The 17,207-nt window shown below is 37.9% G+C and overlaps 1 protein-coding gene across 1 annotated transcript in view; it reads right to left on the bottom strand.

The window, feature by feature from the left end:
- si:ch211-186j3.6 (neural-cadherin) overlaps positions 1-16,846 on the bottom strand; it is a 382,700-nt gene extending 365,854 nt beyond the window's left edge. Inside the window, exons 1-2 of the mRNA XM_048185218.1 lie at positions 16,796-16,846; positions 9,687-9,763 (exon numbers count right to left, since the gene is read on the bottom strand). The gene's annotated coding sequence lies outside the window, so the exon portion shown is untranslated. The remainder of the gene's footprint in view (positions 1-9,686; positions 9,764-16,795) is intronic.
- Between the last annotated feature and the right edge of the window lie 361 nt (positions 16,847-17,207).

Below are 17,207 nucleotides of genomic sequence, written 5' to 3'. Positions count from 1 at the left end.
TTAATTACTTAAAAAAAATCTTACCAACCCCACACTTTTGAATGGTAGTGTATGTGGCAGTCTTGGCTGCAGTTGTTATTATGGCCAGAGGGCTAAAGGCTTTAAAAGATGTTGACCCTGCACTGTCCTCATATGGTGTTCGGGGTCTATATGACCCCAATCAACATTTCCTTAGTTAAAAAACATGGTTCCCTCCTTTATCTCAGTAGCAAAATTTCCACACATAAATGAAGGCCTGGTACTAGAGCACAAATGCAATGTGGAACGACCATGATCACTCACTCACTCACTCTCACACACACAGAGAGAGAGAGAGATGTGACTGCAATAGAGAGCATTTTTATAGAAACTGGCAAATAAAATTCCAGCATAAATCTAAAAATTTCCAGACATAAATGAAGGACTGGGACTAGAGCACAAATGCAATGTGGAATGAACATAATCACTCACTCACGCACACAGGTGTATGTTCACTCTTCACTCCCATTTCATATCTGCTTATTGCTGTTTTTTTGTTGGTTTTATTTACTTTTTTAAAATGTCTTATTCTAAAGTTAATTATTTTTATACATTTGGATTATTGAAATAAATATGTGACTACAGTCAAGTCTTGTCTTTTAGTGGCAAGATACGTGGCACTATTGTAAACTTGTGGCATTATTGCAAAAACAAGACACTTCAAGTCAAAAACAAGAAGAATATGAGAGTTAAGTCTATACATACTGCTTCACAATAAGGCTATTCTTAATGTGTCTACATTCAAAGACATCCTCCATCTTTTTTATTACTACAAATCTGACTTTCAATTTTACATGGTGTTTCCTTCATCTTGAAAAGATCTCCTCTCTGTTAGTGGTGACTGTTAATATTCATTAGCTGAAAAAATGAAGATCGACTTCATTTTAAAAATGTCTGCCAGCAAAATTCCAACTTCTGTCAGCTAAGACAGAGGCTGTTTTAATCCAAACAAATCGAATGACTTGCATGACTGAAGCATGAGAAGAACTATAGACTAATCTATATACCGTTATTGGACAGCTGTTGCAAATGTCAAAGCCTCTAATTTAGAAGTCCAATAACAAAGCAATGAAATTTTCGTGAGCGCAAGAGAAGGCGAGAGGCCTGAAGAGTATGAGAACAATAAATCAGTGAGGTTAAACACCCCTCCTGTAGAACAAACACCACAAATAAGGGACAGAGGGACACAAAACAAATTTGAATTAAAAGTATGCAATGAATATGAGATGAATATTTATTTATCCTTTTATTATTATTCATATTTTGATCTTTCTCAAGAAAACCACTGGCCTGAGGCAACTGACACAAGCTTCAGCAGCTGCAGAAACATCTTTGTGTGCGTTTCTGCCTGTTCATGTAAGAGTATGTTTGTCCGTATGTGTATGCAACCCTTAATAAATTATTAAGGAATACGAAATCCATTTTGCTCTCAAGTGTGGTAACGTCATGAGCTTTTGAGCTCTAAGTGGCCTCCATGCAACAAGCAAATGAAGCTTTCCTAATTAACATCATCTTTACTGAGAAAAGAACTTTGTTTTTTATCAGTACTACTGTGTGTGCGCAGTTTTTCAAGGGCAGCAAGGGATATACGCGTCTAAAGTGTCGGCAAAAAAGGCTATAATGCAGAATAAGACTCCAGGAGTTTCATTTCTAAAGGGATTTTTCTCTACTTCAGCCATGCCTCTCTAGCACCTGACGTTGTGGAACAAAGGCATGGCTAATATAAAAGGCTCATCTCCTTTCCCTTATCATACTGTGCACTACATTTTTCTCTCCGTCTTCCACCCAGTGGACTCTTTGACTTTGATCTCTTTTCCAGGCATTATTCACTTCATTCTGGGATGCTATATTTCTTAAGAGAAAAGAGTTCATTTATTATTTATAATTGTTTACGATTGTATATCCTAGGTTGCCCATTTTAAAAGCTTCTGCAAAGTTTGAGTGCAAAGAATGAGCCAAATTGATTGAAATCACAACTCAAGCCAAAGACAGCAGTCAATCGACTATAGTCAATTGAGATAAAATGACCTTGAGGATTCTGCCAGCACTGAAATTTTAATGATCATGTCATGTGAAACTATTTTTTTTTAAATAAAAATGAATTGTTTACAAATTGTCAGACACTACATGCCACAAACAACCACACACTGCATAAAAAGACAACTACTGTTGTACTACTTGTTTGGGAAAATGAATAAAAGCCAACATGGCTTTCACCTCTAATGCTGAACTGTGCCATTGCTGCATCCTTTGGTGTCACCAAACAAAATTGCAAAAATAATGACTAAAATAATGTTTTCTAAGAGTCACGTGTTTACCATTTTAAGGAAAAAATCAATCTATGAATAGCTTATTTGTACAGGGCTGGGCAATATGGCAAAAAAATGAAATCTAGATTTTTTCAGAACGATTGACTGATTCACTGTTTTGATTCCGATTTTTTTTTACTAGTCAACTTAAAAACTTAACTACAATATGTATTCAAGTAATATTCTCTTTATTAACCATCTGGTTAAAAAAAGTTATATTCCAAATGCAGCACACCTGAAGTGATCAACATGGTGTAAATGTAAAACAAATGACTTGTTTTTTGTTAAATATCTTTGCAGAAAATATGCATTAAATATGAAGGCAAATGTTGTACAAACTTATATTAAACATATCCTATATACTCAGAAATAATTTAAAATAAGAAAAATGCTCAATATTTCTTAGCCAAAATGTAATAGCAATAAATAACACCAGTAATAGGCTATTATTAATAGCAAATGCTTTGTAAAAACATAAAATAACAGCAGCTCTCAGCCTGTCACCATCATGTAAACATGAAATATCAGACATACAGTAGTAGTCCTTTACAGGTTTTTGCATTCCATTGTGCTATTTTGACTACAGTTTTTATGTTTGGCGAACATGTTTGGCGGACATGTCTGGCTGTTGCACTCGTGTCTCGCGTCTTTTGCAGCTTCTCACTCATGAAACGGCATTCTAGCAACGCAGTGGTCAAGTTAAAAAAAAAAGTTCAACTTGCTTTAAATAACTTTGTTTTTTTCCCATTCCACTGCCCGCGTCTCGTTTTTTCAACACAATAACGCGTTAATCAGGCGCGCCATCATGTCAATGTTAATTGTAACATTTGCTAACATTCTTATTAAAAATCGTGATTTCTCGATTTGAAAATAATAAAATCGAGGCAAAACATCAAATTCAAATTAATCGACAAAAAATCGGAAATCAGAATGCCAACTCAGTACTGTCCGGCTCCTGCGTCAGCATCACACGCGTGCGTCCTGGTGCTCACGTGAACAACGTCGGCCAATACTGAGCCGGTGTTCTGATATAGAACCTGGAAGCCTACACTGTCTATACAATGTAAACAGTGTAGCATAATGCCAGGGTAGAGAAGAAATTGTTGAATAAAGTCGTTATTTTTGTTTTGTTTTTGTGCACAAAAAGTATTCTCGTCGTTTCATAACATTAAGGTTGAACCACTGTAGTCATGTTGAGTATTTTAATGATGATTTGAATGTGGTAATTACATTGTTTTCTATGTACATATATATATTTTTTTTTTTTTTTTTAACCTTCCATCATTGCAAACCTAAATTTCATGTACTTGAATGAAAAGAAACTGTAGCGGGGAAAAAAATCTGTTGTGCTCCACATAAATAAACACAAAATAATTTCAGTGTAGTTAAAATTCAAAATAAGGTCAATCGCTTTTTAGACTTATCTAGAAACTGCAAATAAACATTGGAAGCTGTGTACTCTAATGAACCCTGAGAGGCTTACTGAATATGATCCCCTAAAAGGGGATTTCAGAAGTCCTGACCTACAATCAGTGGGACCATCCGTTTGCTTTCTCTCAGACACTCGCCTCCAAGCAAAGATTACACACTAATCTAGCAATCTCAGTCGTAATCAGAACACATGTCCACATTTCCATCACCATATGGACATGAACTATTCTGAGAGTACCCCTCGATCACTTCTGATCTCTCCGTCATGATTTAAGAACTCAAACCCGAGGGAGATTTTACTGGCTTAGCCCTGATCAGGTGCTTTTTGGTTATCACTCTCCAGAGACGCCGTCAGAGAAAAGGGCAACCAGCCATTCTCGCTGATCAATTTTCAAGGATTAGTAATTGATAGGATTATTGTCAATGATAAATGCATACACAACCTCTCTCACCTGATCCAGTCCTCCTAGTGCCCATTCAGTGTCCAGATTAATAATGGCCAAGCAGATCAATAATCAGAAGCATTCTGAGGGTTTGAGAAGATGCCACTAGCATGTGTTTGCTCTTCACTGTGGGTGCTCACGGCATACTGACAATTCTCTTGCTCACTTTACAATTGGAAATGTTTCAAAGAACATGGTGCGTATTACAAAGAAGCATCCGGAGAGTGTGAGTAAAGGAGAAAGAAGGAGAGAGAAGACAGACTTCAAGAGTATTAGAGAAAGACCCCATTTATTAAAGGGTTTACATTTTAAAAGGGCCATTTTCTATCTCTCCTGTGAGTACTGGGGAAAAAAGAGAAAGAAAGGGAAGAAAACCTATCAGTGCTGTATTTATTTAGTTTTAGTATAATTCCTCCTCCATATGACCATATCAAGGGAACAGTCTTCCCGACCAGACTCTGTAATTGCGCCTTTTTCTTTTATTTGTGTGTTCCTTGCCGCTGGCAGTGAATTAACATGGCTTAACCATGTTTTGTTTGTAATTAGCAGCGGGCGCAATGAAGTGCTGTAGGGTTTCTCTGCTAGTGGCAGGCGATTACCTGCCTGCTCAAAGTGACTTCCTAAACACTAGAGCAGAGGGGAAGCCATCAAATGGCAAAGCAGATGACTGTCAAGGGACACTCAGCAGAGAAACCAATATTTTGATAGTTTGTTTTAATTTGACAATCACGTAGGTCCACGAGGGAGATTAAAGAGAGGTTTTTGCCACTCACCAATGTCACTGTAAGCTAAAGAAGAAAGAAAATGGTGCCAAGAGAAATCAGGTCAGCACCTCAATGTTGCTCTGGGAAGCCAAAAGATACATAAAGTATAAAATCAAACACACTTTCCTAGCAATTTGTGTCACAATACTGTATATAACAGGTCAATGACTAGTAAAAGGTTTTCACAAATGTCATGACTTATGAAAATATAAAGTCACATCACATAACATTTTAAAAATATTGCCTTGTCATAAAAGGTCAAATTTAGGGCTGTGACGGTCGACATGACAACCGGCAGTAGTGTGACGTGACGTGTGTGTGTAGGTGTGTGTGTGTGTGTGTGTGTGTATGTGTGTGTGTGTGTGTGTGTGTGTGTGTAAGTGTGTGTGTGTGTGTGTTTTATATATATATATATATTTAGGTCTGTCCGTCTGTCTGCTTAAATGAAAAGAAACTGTAGGGGGGAAAAAATCTGTTGTGCTCCACATAAATAAACACAAAATAATTTCAGTGCATCATATACATATATATATATATATACATATATATATATATATATATATATATATATATATATATATATATATATATATATATATATATATATATATATATATATATATATATATATGAGGCTCTTTCTTCATTATTATGTGAGGACAGTTGTTTCACCCTGACATTTTTACTTTAAAAGATTGAACAAGCATTAAAATACATTTAAATTTAGAAATTAAAATAAAAAACAAGATCTTCATAGAAAAGGTGTATTCAAAACACTATGTATGGATTGCACTTTTAATGTAGTTTTGAATAAATAAATCCAGACAAAAAAAAAAAAAAAAAAAATTGCATGTCATTGAACAATACACTGATTTGACATTATAAAACCTGTCTTGCTTCACACAGAGATGAAACAACTTTGCACTAACTCTGCTGACCTTGGTTGAATATGTAAAATAAATAAAGCCTTTCTATAGAGTTCACGGATAGGAGAACAGAGAGAAAAAGACATGGACAGAGTGAGACAAAAAAGGGAATCATCTCAGAAACGAGAGATAAAGGGTGTGATGCCGAGCAATGACATACATGGAATGATGTAAAGCTCTTCATTTCATAGATTTCCCTCTTCAAAGTCTACTGTTTCATTGATTGGCCCTGTGTATTGACTGAAACATTGAGGTGTTACACACAGACCTGTGCAGGGATTCTCTTTGATATGTACCTGCGATCATAAAAGCAACAAGTGTTTGATGAGATGAGGAGAAGCTTCAAAACTCCTTATTTCTGAGCAAAGTTGAAAGGGATTCAAAATCACCAACACCTGATTTAGGTCAGCTAACTCACTCAAAGCATGGAGAGACTTGAATTACATGTCAAGAACAGTCAAAAATTAAAGAAGAAACAAAAAGTGTCAACAAGAAACTGCACCATAAAATTGTTCGCTAGAAAATTATTAATAACCTTTGTTTGTGTCAGTCTTCATGGTCAGCTAGAGCTTGGATAGATATTTGTATAGAAGATGTTTTTTTCTTAAAGTGTAAAACCACCGGCATGCAAGAGAGCAGTCCAAATTCCCTTTTCAACGAATGGGAAAAATTGTTTCAGTGGATCTGGTTTCGGTGGACTAACACAAACAAATGCCTGTTGCCATCAGATAAGACAGATAGGACAACTGCCAGGCACCTCTTAGGGGGTGTAAATGGGGACACCATCACCAGGCCCTGCAGAGAGGAATACCTCTCAGTCAGTATGTGGCAGGAAAGTGAAAATGTGAGAGGCAGTACTTTAGTCCATTTTTAATCGGTATAAGGGGATAAAATAGAGTGAGGTCGTGACATGCACAACCAAAACACAGTTGGCTGGTGGAACTTGCCTGCATGGTCATGCTACGCAAATGGAAAACTTCTGCATATAATTTACTCCTCAAATTGACCACATAACTGCAGCACATCCACTGCACATTTATTAAGAGAATGGCTTAAGGACGATTGGTTGTTTCACAGCAATTCACAGAAACATTCTTATTAAGACACAAATGAATGCAAGGGTGATAGTTCAGCCATCTGGTGTCATGTTTGGACAGTATTCAGCAAAATGCTTAGATTGGAAGTGGAAATCAAAAACAGCAGACGGACTGAATGAAAATGAAAATTCACTTTCTGACAGTAGGTGGTGCTTATGGTACAGCAGCGATTTCGTTTCCTTGGTTGCCACTGTACACAAAGAAGCCATGCACTTATAAACATTACTTTATACCAGAGACGGTCTTATCATAGAGTGGTGCAGGTGTGACGTCAGAACCCAGAAGGCTAATTCGCCGCTGGTTCATTTGAGATTTTTCAATGGGGTTTTATAATGGGGTTTCTCAATTTATGAGTAAAATAAAGCCTGTGGTAAACATAACTTGACTATACTTGACTGACGTTTTGTTCTACAACGTACACTGCAAAGTAAATCATAGCAAAACCAACTTTACTCACATATGGAGCACTCAGAAACAAAGCAACCTCAGCTTCCTTTTTTAGGCATTCCAGCTCTTGAACGTCTCTCCAGCACTGGAAAGCTTTTCCAATATTAACACAGGTCCTAGCTCTTGCCTGATCGAAGCCCTTCTTTTTCCAGTTATATTCATCTGACCTTTTCCTCTTTGGTAATATCTCAGCCATCTCTCTTTCTACAGTCTTTCTACAAATCTCCCTCTAGCTCACTCTCTCTCCTCCTCCATTATGATTGTATACACCCCCACTGTTATAAGAGCATTGTGGTGCTTGGTCTGAGTAGCGTGTATTCCAGAAAGCAAGGTTATTGTCAAACATACCTTGAACTCTCGGTTGATTGACCCAAACCTTGTTTACTCGAGGTATGCTGGTTCCAAAAACGTGTCCGGAAGTAAGTGAATACACGTCATACTACTTCTTTCTTCTACTTTTGTTTAATGGCGATTTACCTACTTAGTGCATATTGCCACCTATTTGTTGGTTATGCAATCATTTTTCAATCATTTGTTTAATAATATTTAATCACCGTGAATAAGAACAGTATATATAATTCTGTCACGTCCACGGCAGTCTCATCAATAGATCAGTGAATACCTCTGAAGTAAACTAATGCCGAGTTCACACTGCACGATTTTAGGCCCAATTTTCACTTGCCGACAGATTTTGCGAAACTGCTGTCAAAGGCCTGAATTCGGAGGCAAATCAGTGCCTGAATTACACACAATCTGATAGAAGCGCCACAGCCTGTGAGATATTTGCCATGCCAAATATTTGGACCTGTCTGCAATTCAAAACTCTGACCTACAGCCAATGTTAATTTAACATGGTTGATTCTATTGGATTTTACTTGTCTCAATCATGTGGAACCACTGTCCATGATTGAATTGAGTAAGTTGGACATAACTATTTTACATAGATTCTTCCTTAGTCAGTTGTTTTGTCACAACTCAAGGATTTTGCATAGAGTAAAAATAAACCTTTAATGTTAATAGAAACTAAGTTAGTTGTGTGGAACCACTATCCATAATTGACTTGAGTTAGTTTAAAGTGTAATTTTTTTGAGTGTACCAGGCATGTCACATAACTTGTTTTCTGAAATACCACCCAGTCCGATCCACTTTGTTTTGTTTTTTCCCCATTTACACAGCCAGGACTATGTACAAACATTTTTTTTTTTTCAGCACACAATACATTAACCAAATTGTTTGCTTGTATGTTTGTTTGTGTCACAAAAAGTTGTTTCATGACTATCAGTGTGAATGCTTTAACATGTGAAATAAATGCTTTTGACGTCAAACACATTTACATAATTTCAAAAGACAAAGTCAAAATAGCAATGAATTATTTATGAAATAAAACTAAAATGAGACATTTAACAAAAGTAATTTGCACTGGCACAAACACACACCTTTAGTGACACGAAACCAAACCATACAAATTAACTGGTGTCACATATAAAACATACCCAGGCATTCTAAATGACATTGCTGTTCAGCGCTAGTGGATTCATAGTAAACTAAATGCTCTCAAAATTTGCTCTTACCAACCATTTACATTTGCCTTCACAGCAACTAACATATATATATATATATATATATATATATATATATATATATATATATATACACCTATATAAACCCTTTTCCTGTAACTATAGTTCTATATGGTTCTTCATCTCAGCAACAGAGAGAACAGGAGACTATGGGACTGGCAGGATCTCAGTAGAGGGAATAATCAAGGGCCATCAAATGCTCAGAGATGAAAGGCTGAGAAATGCGGGGAGAGAGAAAGAAAAAAGTCCTTTGACAAGGAAAGCAAGGGAAATCATGTCTTGTTGCCCTGCCAGCGTAATGGCATGGGTGTGCAACTCATCAGTATCACTGGAATCCTCCAATGGAATTTTCTACAGTAGGAGGCAATCAATAAAGGCAATATGATATTTGATTTGTTTGGCATCCATCACTGTCCACAACTACAGTACATAAACCATGCAAATAATAAACTGGCATCCATTTAAAAGGCAAGTACACTGCTGATAGGTTTGCAGGAGTTCAGAAGGCAATGCAACACAAATGACTGGACAGAGATTCTACTTTGAAAATAACCCTTAAAGAAAATGTATGCATGAAAACATTTTATAAAATGTAAAAAGTGGTAAAAACCACAAGGTTTTCCTTTGCTGTGAATAAAAGATTTTTTTCAGTATTAGTCACACAGTCTTACCACACAGCAGGAGCCCATCATTTCAAAGTTCAGTTCTGTCCATATCTTCTGGAAATGTCACACCTCTGTTTTTGGCTCTAGAACGGACAAGATGAGCCTACATCAGTAATAGTCAACATCTCTTCTGAGGCATTTCTTAAAAGGGTCATCTATAAGACCTGCATGTAATGAAACAGACTCTAATAAAATAAGGCCTAGGCATAATTATCATGTTAAATGTTAACATTTAAGCATATCATATCTATATAAAACTTAACACAACACCTGCAGTTGTAAAGCAGAACAAATGCATTAATTTCATCACGCTTTCAGAAATGTGATGAAAATGTACAAACTTTTTAAATTTAGCAGCTAAAAGAAATAGGAAGTCTGCACAGCTATGAACTGCCAAGATAACAATACTGCTTTTTTTCAGCAACCCAAAAAGACATGATCCCTTGTTAACAAATCAAAGGACGTGTGAAATAAACATTCAACTGAAAACAAAAATGATCATCAAGCCTCTGTATGTTTAATATAGAGGCTTGATGATTAATAATGGTAAAATTAATTAGCAAAACAAAATGGTTAAAGGTGCAATATTTTAGAAGAATTTTATGTCCGGTCACTAGAGGCCTATTCAAAACAAAGGCATGGCTTGAGCGTGAAATCTTGGGACATGTGGTCTTCACCTCACAGCCGGTGGAAATAAATCGGGATAGGACTCGGCAAGAAACTCATGTTCATGGTTGCGATTATTAACGTTATTATAGTATGAAGCAGAGCAGGACCGAGTGTTGTGGGAGCTGAACGAGGCCGCTGGAGCGATTGCGCAACACATGCTGCGAGCAGCAGGACTTTTATTATGCCACAGTCACCGGTGCTGCTTCTGCTTTTCCGGTCATGAGTATGAGGTAACGCAGCTCTGTTTATCATATTAGATACATTTAAAGTCCCTGTAAAGTCAATTCTGAGAATTCTTTCTAAACACTTTATAAATGTTACAAATGTATTGCTGAAACACATTACAAAGTCTGTGAATTGTGTAATGCTTAATTGTGAAGTTAGAGCGTTAAACAGTTTTTCACCAAGTCTCTGCTCAGGATTTTTTGGGCGGAGCTAAAACGGGGGTCTGATGACGCACTTGGACCCCCGAGCATAGCCCCGCCCCTAACACTATATAACTGTCGATGACGCACCGAGCGTGGCACCTCCTCTAACTCTACAGCGGTTCACTCGCTCAATCTCGAGTGTCATTACAGTTATACAGTCCTTTGCACATTTAGCTAGTAATGCCTTCGTCACGCAAATGCATATTACATGGTTGTTTTAATATACAATATGCTTGGTCTCCTTATTTAAATTTCCTAAAACGATGATATGAAGGATTCTAAAGTGATCGTTCTACACCGGATAATTTTACAAACTTTCATCAGACAGCTGGGATTCACAGATAATCCGCTGTTTTTGGTGAATGTGACTGAACAGACCTCGGCCCCCCTCCCGCCTCGGCCTTCCTACCGTCCCACCGATAACCGATGATATATGGGGCCGGACAGAGTCTCTCCCGCCCCGGCCTTCATCCTCCCGTCTCGCGGCGCCGTCATTTGTCGACTCGACAACAGTCGGCAGTTCGTGCCCACCAATGAGTGTAAGTTGCTGAGTTTGCTTATGAAGGTAGTCCACAGTAACTCTACTAAAATTTGCAACCCTCTAAAAATGATTCTTTTTATATGCATCAGTATGTTTGATTGACTCATTAGACAAGTAAGTTGAGACGGCAGCTCTCGCGAGTGGGTGTGGTTTCAGCGCCGACAGCGGACACGCCCCCAGCGTTTGAGAGCAGAGAGCGCTGCCTATTTTTTCGAGATTTTGATAACTTATTTCATTTACTTGGAGATTTTTTTAATCATTTAAATTTGGCTGGGTGGTTAATAACACATTTTTCTGCGGTGTGACAAACTCAGAACACATACTTTAAAATGACTTTACAGGGACTTTAAGTGTGTTGAAAATGTTATACGTTACTCTGTGCGTTCGCTCGGCGGCTGATGTGAGACACTTGTTGCACACTGCAGTAAGCTAATGCTGGGTGGCTTGTGTTGATAAAGGGAATGCAATTCATTTTAAAATGTACTGTATGATGAAGAAAAAAATAAAACTCTGAATGTTTAAATCTATCTTGAGTTTCTTCTTTAAAGAAATAATAACATGGGGTTGAAACGTAATAACACTACAATACAAATGTTTTTGTGAAGTAAGAGGGAGGAAGGGAGGGAGGAAGGAAGGGAGGGAGGCTGGGTGTGGGCCGTGCAGTATTGATTCGGAGAGGAGGGGGGCCTTGGCATAAAAAAGGTTGGGAACCACTGGCCTACACTGTACCTGGGAGGAACTTTCCAGAAGTCTGAAGTCTGAATCCCTTCCGTTACGTTAACAAATGAAAGATGCTAAGGTCAGTAATTTAATCGTTTATGGTTATGTGACCCAGGGTGTCTTCACGATTCATTTTAAATGTAGATATGGTGGGAGAGTTGGAGTTAACGTATAAACAGAATAATTCAATTTGTTTTGTTTTGTTGTGATATATTACACACATTTTCGTCATGCATTTCTTATTATAAGATTTAAAAAGTTTCATAGGTAAGTATGCCCTGGTAACATTCCATGGTGAGCTAATGATGAAATTACGTGGTCTTTCATTGCTCTCTTTGCCAAGTGCCTTCCAAACAGCTTCATAATGCTCACGCAATCTCACAAAAGGCTTGTTCGAGATGCATCGGCGCTGTGCAGACCGATTGGCTTATGACATCAAAGTACCACGAGAGCAATTCAAAAGCATAAGGAGTCGTTTGCTCTCCAAACGCTCTCGTGGTACTTTGATGTCATACGCCGATCAATCTGCGCAGAACCGTTACATCTCGAACAAGCCTAAAAGTTTCTGGCAACTGGAGATGAAGGCAAATCCCTGTAATTCAATGAATTCTAAACCGAGATGATTATGTGCGTTCTCACTGCATGAATCGGTTCTTTGGAACAGTTCGTTTAATGAATCGAATATTATTTACATCATTATGTAAAGCGGCTTCCGTGGCATATATATGGCACTAAAATATTTTAAACGTCCCCCAAAAAAAAAAGCCACTGCTGTTTATTTATTTTAACTAGTTGAGTGGGTTATTCACTCAAGAACAGCTCGGACCAATTCACTGAATTCAGTTTAACTGATGACAGAATTACTATGCAATTACTATGAATTACTAGGTGCGTCCCATTTCGCGTACTTATGCACTATTCTATGACGTTTTTAAGTATAAATAGTGCGAGTAGCGCGTTCACACTGAAAATTCCAAAAAGAAAAAGTACACTTTAAATACCCGGATGATGCACTAAATTAACGGAAAAAACGAAGTGTGGAATGTTGGACACTTCGTGCACTCAACTGTCGCAGCTTTAATTACGTAGGGGAGGGGGAGGGAGGATCGGTCTCCGTTGTTAAATGACAAAATAACTTTATACAATTCACGCACTACATGGATGAGTGCATAGTGCACAAGTACATAGTGTATAAGTGCATAGTGCATAGTGTATAGTGCATCATTTGGGATGCAACTACTGGTTTTGTGAACGGTTCAACAGATTAAATAAAATATCCGATAACGTATACTATTGTTAAGTGGAATATTGGTGCATAATATTTAACATTAGCTATGGATGAATGTCACGTGATTGGGCCTACTTAATTGTGCTTTCTATAAGCCCTATTCGGACGGGATAACTTTTACATGGAGAGGTGGGGTAAAGTAATTAACAGAGCTTCTCAGTGATTTAGTCTCGTCGGAATGTGCCATCTCAGTAATGGTCCCGGAAAAATTACCTCAGGTAATAGCTTCCCATCTGAATGTCTGTGGTGCTGATGTTTTATTATCCAAACGCTTCCCCTCGTGTGTTTTCGACCTACCTGAGCTACTGTTTGCACACCAATCTTCAGCATGCTTTCATGTATTTCAATATTGATTGTATCCGACAAAAAAATAAAATTATAAAATTAGAGCCAAATCGGCCATATATATATTTATACAACAGTTCGACGGCACAAGTGTGTAACTGTAAACAAATAAAAACAACAACAGAGTGTCTTTAAAGGTCCCGTTCTTCGTGATCCCATGTTTCAAACTTTAGTTAGTGTGTAATGTTGTTGTTAGAGTATAAATAAAATCTGTAAAATTTTAAAGCTCAAAGTTCAATGCCAAGCGAGATATTTTATTTAACAGAAGTCGCCTACATCGAACGGCCAGTTTGGACTACATCCCTCTACTTCCTTCTTTAATGACGTCACTAAAACAGTTTTTTGACTAACCTCCACTCACAGGAATACACAAGAGTTGCGTTTGTAGAGTGTGTTTGTCGCCATGTCGTCGAAACGCTGTTATTTTCATCCCGCAGTCCAATCACCGGGTCTGATTCCGGCTCAAATTGATAGGGTAAAATTAAAGACATGTTTACAATAACACTGAGCGCGTGCATCTCCACGTTATGATAAGAGGCGTGACTTTTCCGGGCACGGTACGCTCAGAGCTGTCGAATCACAACACAGGAACCGCTGGCACAATCAGAACTTGTTACATATTTCTGAAGGAGGGACTTCATAGAACAAGGAAGTCATCAGCCCGTTTTTATGACAGTGGAAACAGCGGTATACAGATAAGTAAATTATGTGAAAAATACTGTGTTTTTTTACACGCGAAACATGAACACATGTTATATTGCACACTATAAACACAATCAAAGCTTCAAAAAAACACGAAAAACGGGACCTTTAAAACCCTCTTTTGTGAAGAACTACTTCCTTCCGCCACGGATTCAAATCTCAAATTGACAGTTATTGACCAAGCGATGTCCATAATATTATAGAGGGTATGCATCGATGTCACTTTCCCACCGAAAACGCGCTCCCTCAGCTAGACTGAGTGGCAAAAGAACCTGCTGGGTGACTGGATTTATTAGAAACTGCGAAAACGCGAGTAAAACAAACAAATTACACTAAAGGTTGGAATTGAATGTGTTCCTTACAACTTGTCAAATAAACATAATAAATGGATATTGACCAAGCGGCAACCTCCCCCAGTTTCTCGTGAAGCCAATACGGAAGTAACTTAAACTGCGATTCATCGACTGGCCGCTAGGGACAGGCTGCAAAAGGGAGCAGAATCTCATTGACCATCATGTTAAAATAGCCAAGTTTACAGCAGAAAAAAACATGTTTACACTCTGGTTCACATTGTGTTTTGGTCTATACTGCTCATTTTGTCCTTCATGACAACTCTGAGGGGGGTGAATTTTTTTATAACTCATCCGTTTAAATTATATTAAGCCTTAAAGTTCTGCATAATTAAGGGCGTGGTCACTTGAGTGACAGGTGGATTGGCACTGCTGTCTGTGAGCCGTCATGTTACCTCAGCAGCTCATTTCAGCCGCTGAATTTGGCATCTCAGCCGTATTTGTGCCTTTTTTCTGGATTATTTTATACAATATATGGCTTGCTGCATACTTGAGACAGATGTCAGTCTGTTTAGATGTGCTCGCATGCGGAACACACGTTGTTGGATCGTGGCATTGGCTAAAGGTTTTGTTCCTGAGATTTACTACAATGACAATACCAGGAGGATATACAACTCCGACAGCACTGCTTGGATATAACTAAAACTGCTGCACTATTTTGAAAAATTATACTTTGGACACGTGCTCATTAGTTTGAGAGAACATTATACAGATATCTGGTACCTATATATGTACGTATAGAGTTTTACATTATAAACAATGTTTTATGTTTTGAAATGGACATTTTACCCAAGTGCAACGGATTGGATTCATCTCGCGATCTCTATTTCATTAAAGGTATGAAGTCCCAGTTGATTTTTTTGTGTTATTTGCACACCCCACACAAATTAATTAGCCTACTGGTGTTAGAGCATCTATAACGTTATCTTAAAAATCACTGTAGATTGACAGTAATCCTTTAGTACTTTCTAATGATATTGTTATCTTTATTAATATTTTAGATAGTGTCTAAGATAGATAGCTAGGCGGGCGTGGTTTCAGCAACAAGTCGCATGGGCTCCAACTACGTCCCGCCTCTTTGCCCAATTAATTATTTTGTATAGTATTTTAAAATGTAACGCTAGTACGCCATATTAAGTTAATGCATACTATTGCCTGCGAGCATCTCCTCCTGTCTCTACGGTAATTTCTCTACTGTGCGACAGAGAGTCGAGTGGTTATGACGCAATCGTTAGCCTATTTTTACAAAAACTGTTTCTACGGGGCCATAATGTAACATAGAAGGTAATGGAGCCCTTTATACATTGTCGTGTATCTTTAGAAATAAATAATGGACAAATGGAGTCTTTAAACGCCTCAGATGTAAAGTTATTCGCTGTCAAAGTGACGCCAAAATGAATGGGAGTCAATGGGATGCTAACGCAAGTGAAGTTCTGCTACAAGATGGCGGCACGCGGCCGACTTCAACTTCCGGTCGACTTCCTTGGGCACTGTCAAAACTGCTGTTCAGAACTCTATGGGTGACGTCACGGACACTACGTCCATATTTTTTACAGTCTATGATATAGACCAATTTGGTGTTTGCAAACAGCGATGACGTTTTTTATGGGCGGAGCCTACCTGGTTGCAGAAAATGACAGTTGAGCAGTGGCAGTCTATGGAAGCCACGAAATAAAAGAATAAAAAAAGTTAATTTCGAGTTTATATCTCACAATTCTGACTTTTATTTCTCACAAATCTTAGTTTATATCTCACATTTCTTACAAAGAAAAACAGAATTGTGAGATATACTCGTTATTCTGTCTTTTCTGAATTGCAATTTATCCCGCAATTCTGACTTTTTTCCCCTCAGGATTGTGAAATAAACTCACGATTGCGAGTTATAACGTCCGAACTGGGAGTAATAAACACACAAATGCAGGAAAAAAGTCAGAATTGTGAAATAAAAATTTGATAGACTATGTTTAAAAGTTATCTATGTAAAATGTTATAGGTTTAAATATTATTTCATGCTGTAACTGCTATGTATGTATGTCCTCTGAACTGCATATGTGAATATTATGTAGACTTACTGTGTGCATCAAATTCCTGCTTTAATAGTAGACTAATCCTTGCAGGTGTCATCAGTCCAGTCTGTGAAACGTCTCCGTTTAGCTTCAAAGGACGTTTTCAACGATGGTTTTCTTTAAAAATGAAGACTATATATTTTTTGCATTCTGATTCCAACATCCAGAGGCACAACAAAACATTTTTCTCTTATTCTGTGGATTTTGCACATTTTCCTCCAATTGCTACCGCTATTTTTCTGCAACCACTATGCGCGCGCAGCTGCAAGTGACGTCATTGTGACGTCTGCTCCAAAGTGGTCTATTGACATGCAGCCTGGGGTGTATTCCAGAAAGCAGGGTTAACTTACTATCACATATACCCTGAACTCTCGGTTGATTAACCCAAACCTTGCTTACTCGAGGTATGCTGGTTCCA

Source organism: Megalobrama amblycephala, linkage group LG3, assembly GCF_018812025.1.
Source record: "Megalobrama amblycephala isolate DHTTF-2021 linkage group LG3, ASM1881202v1, whole genome shotgun sequence".
Taxonomy (NCBI): domain Eukaryota; kingdom Metazoa; phylum Chordata; class Actinopteri; order Cypriniformes; family Xenocyprididae; genus Megalobrama; species Megalobrama amblycephala.
Note: the sequence above shows the minus strand (reverse complement) of the source record. Positions and strands in the feature narration are given on the sequence as shown.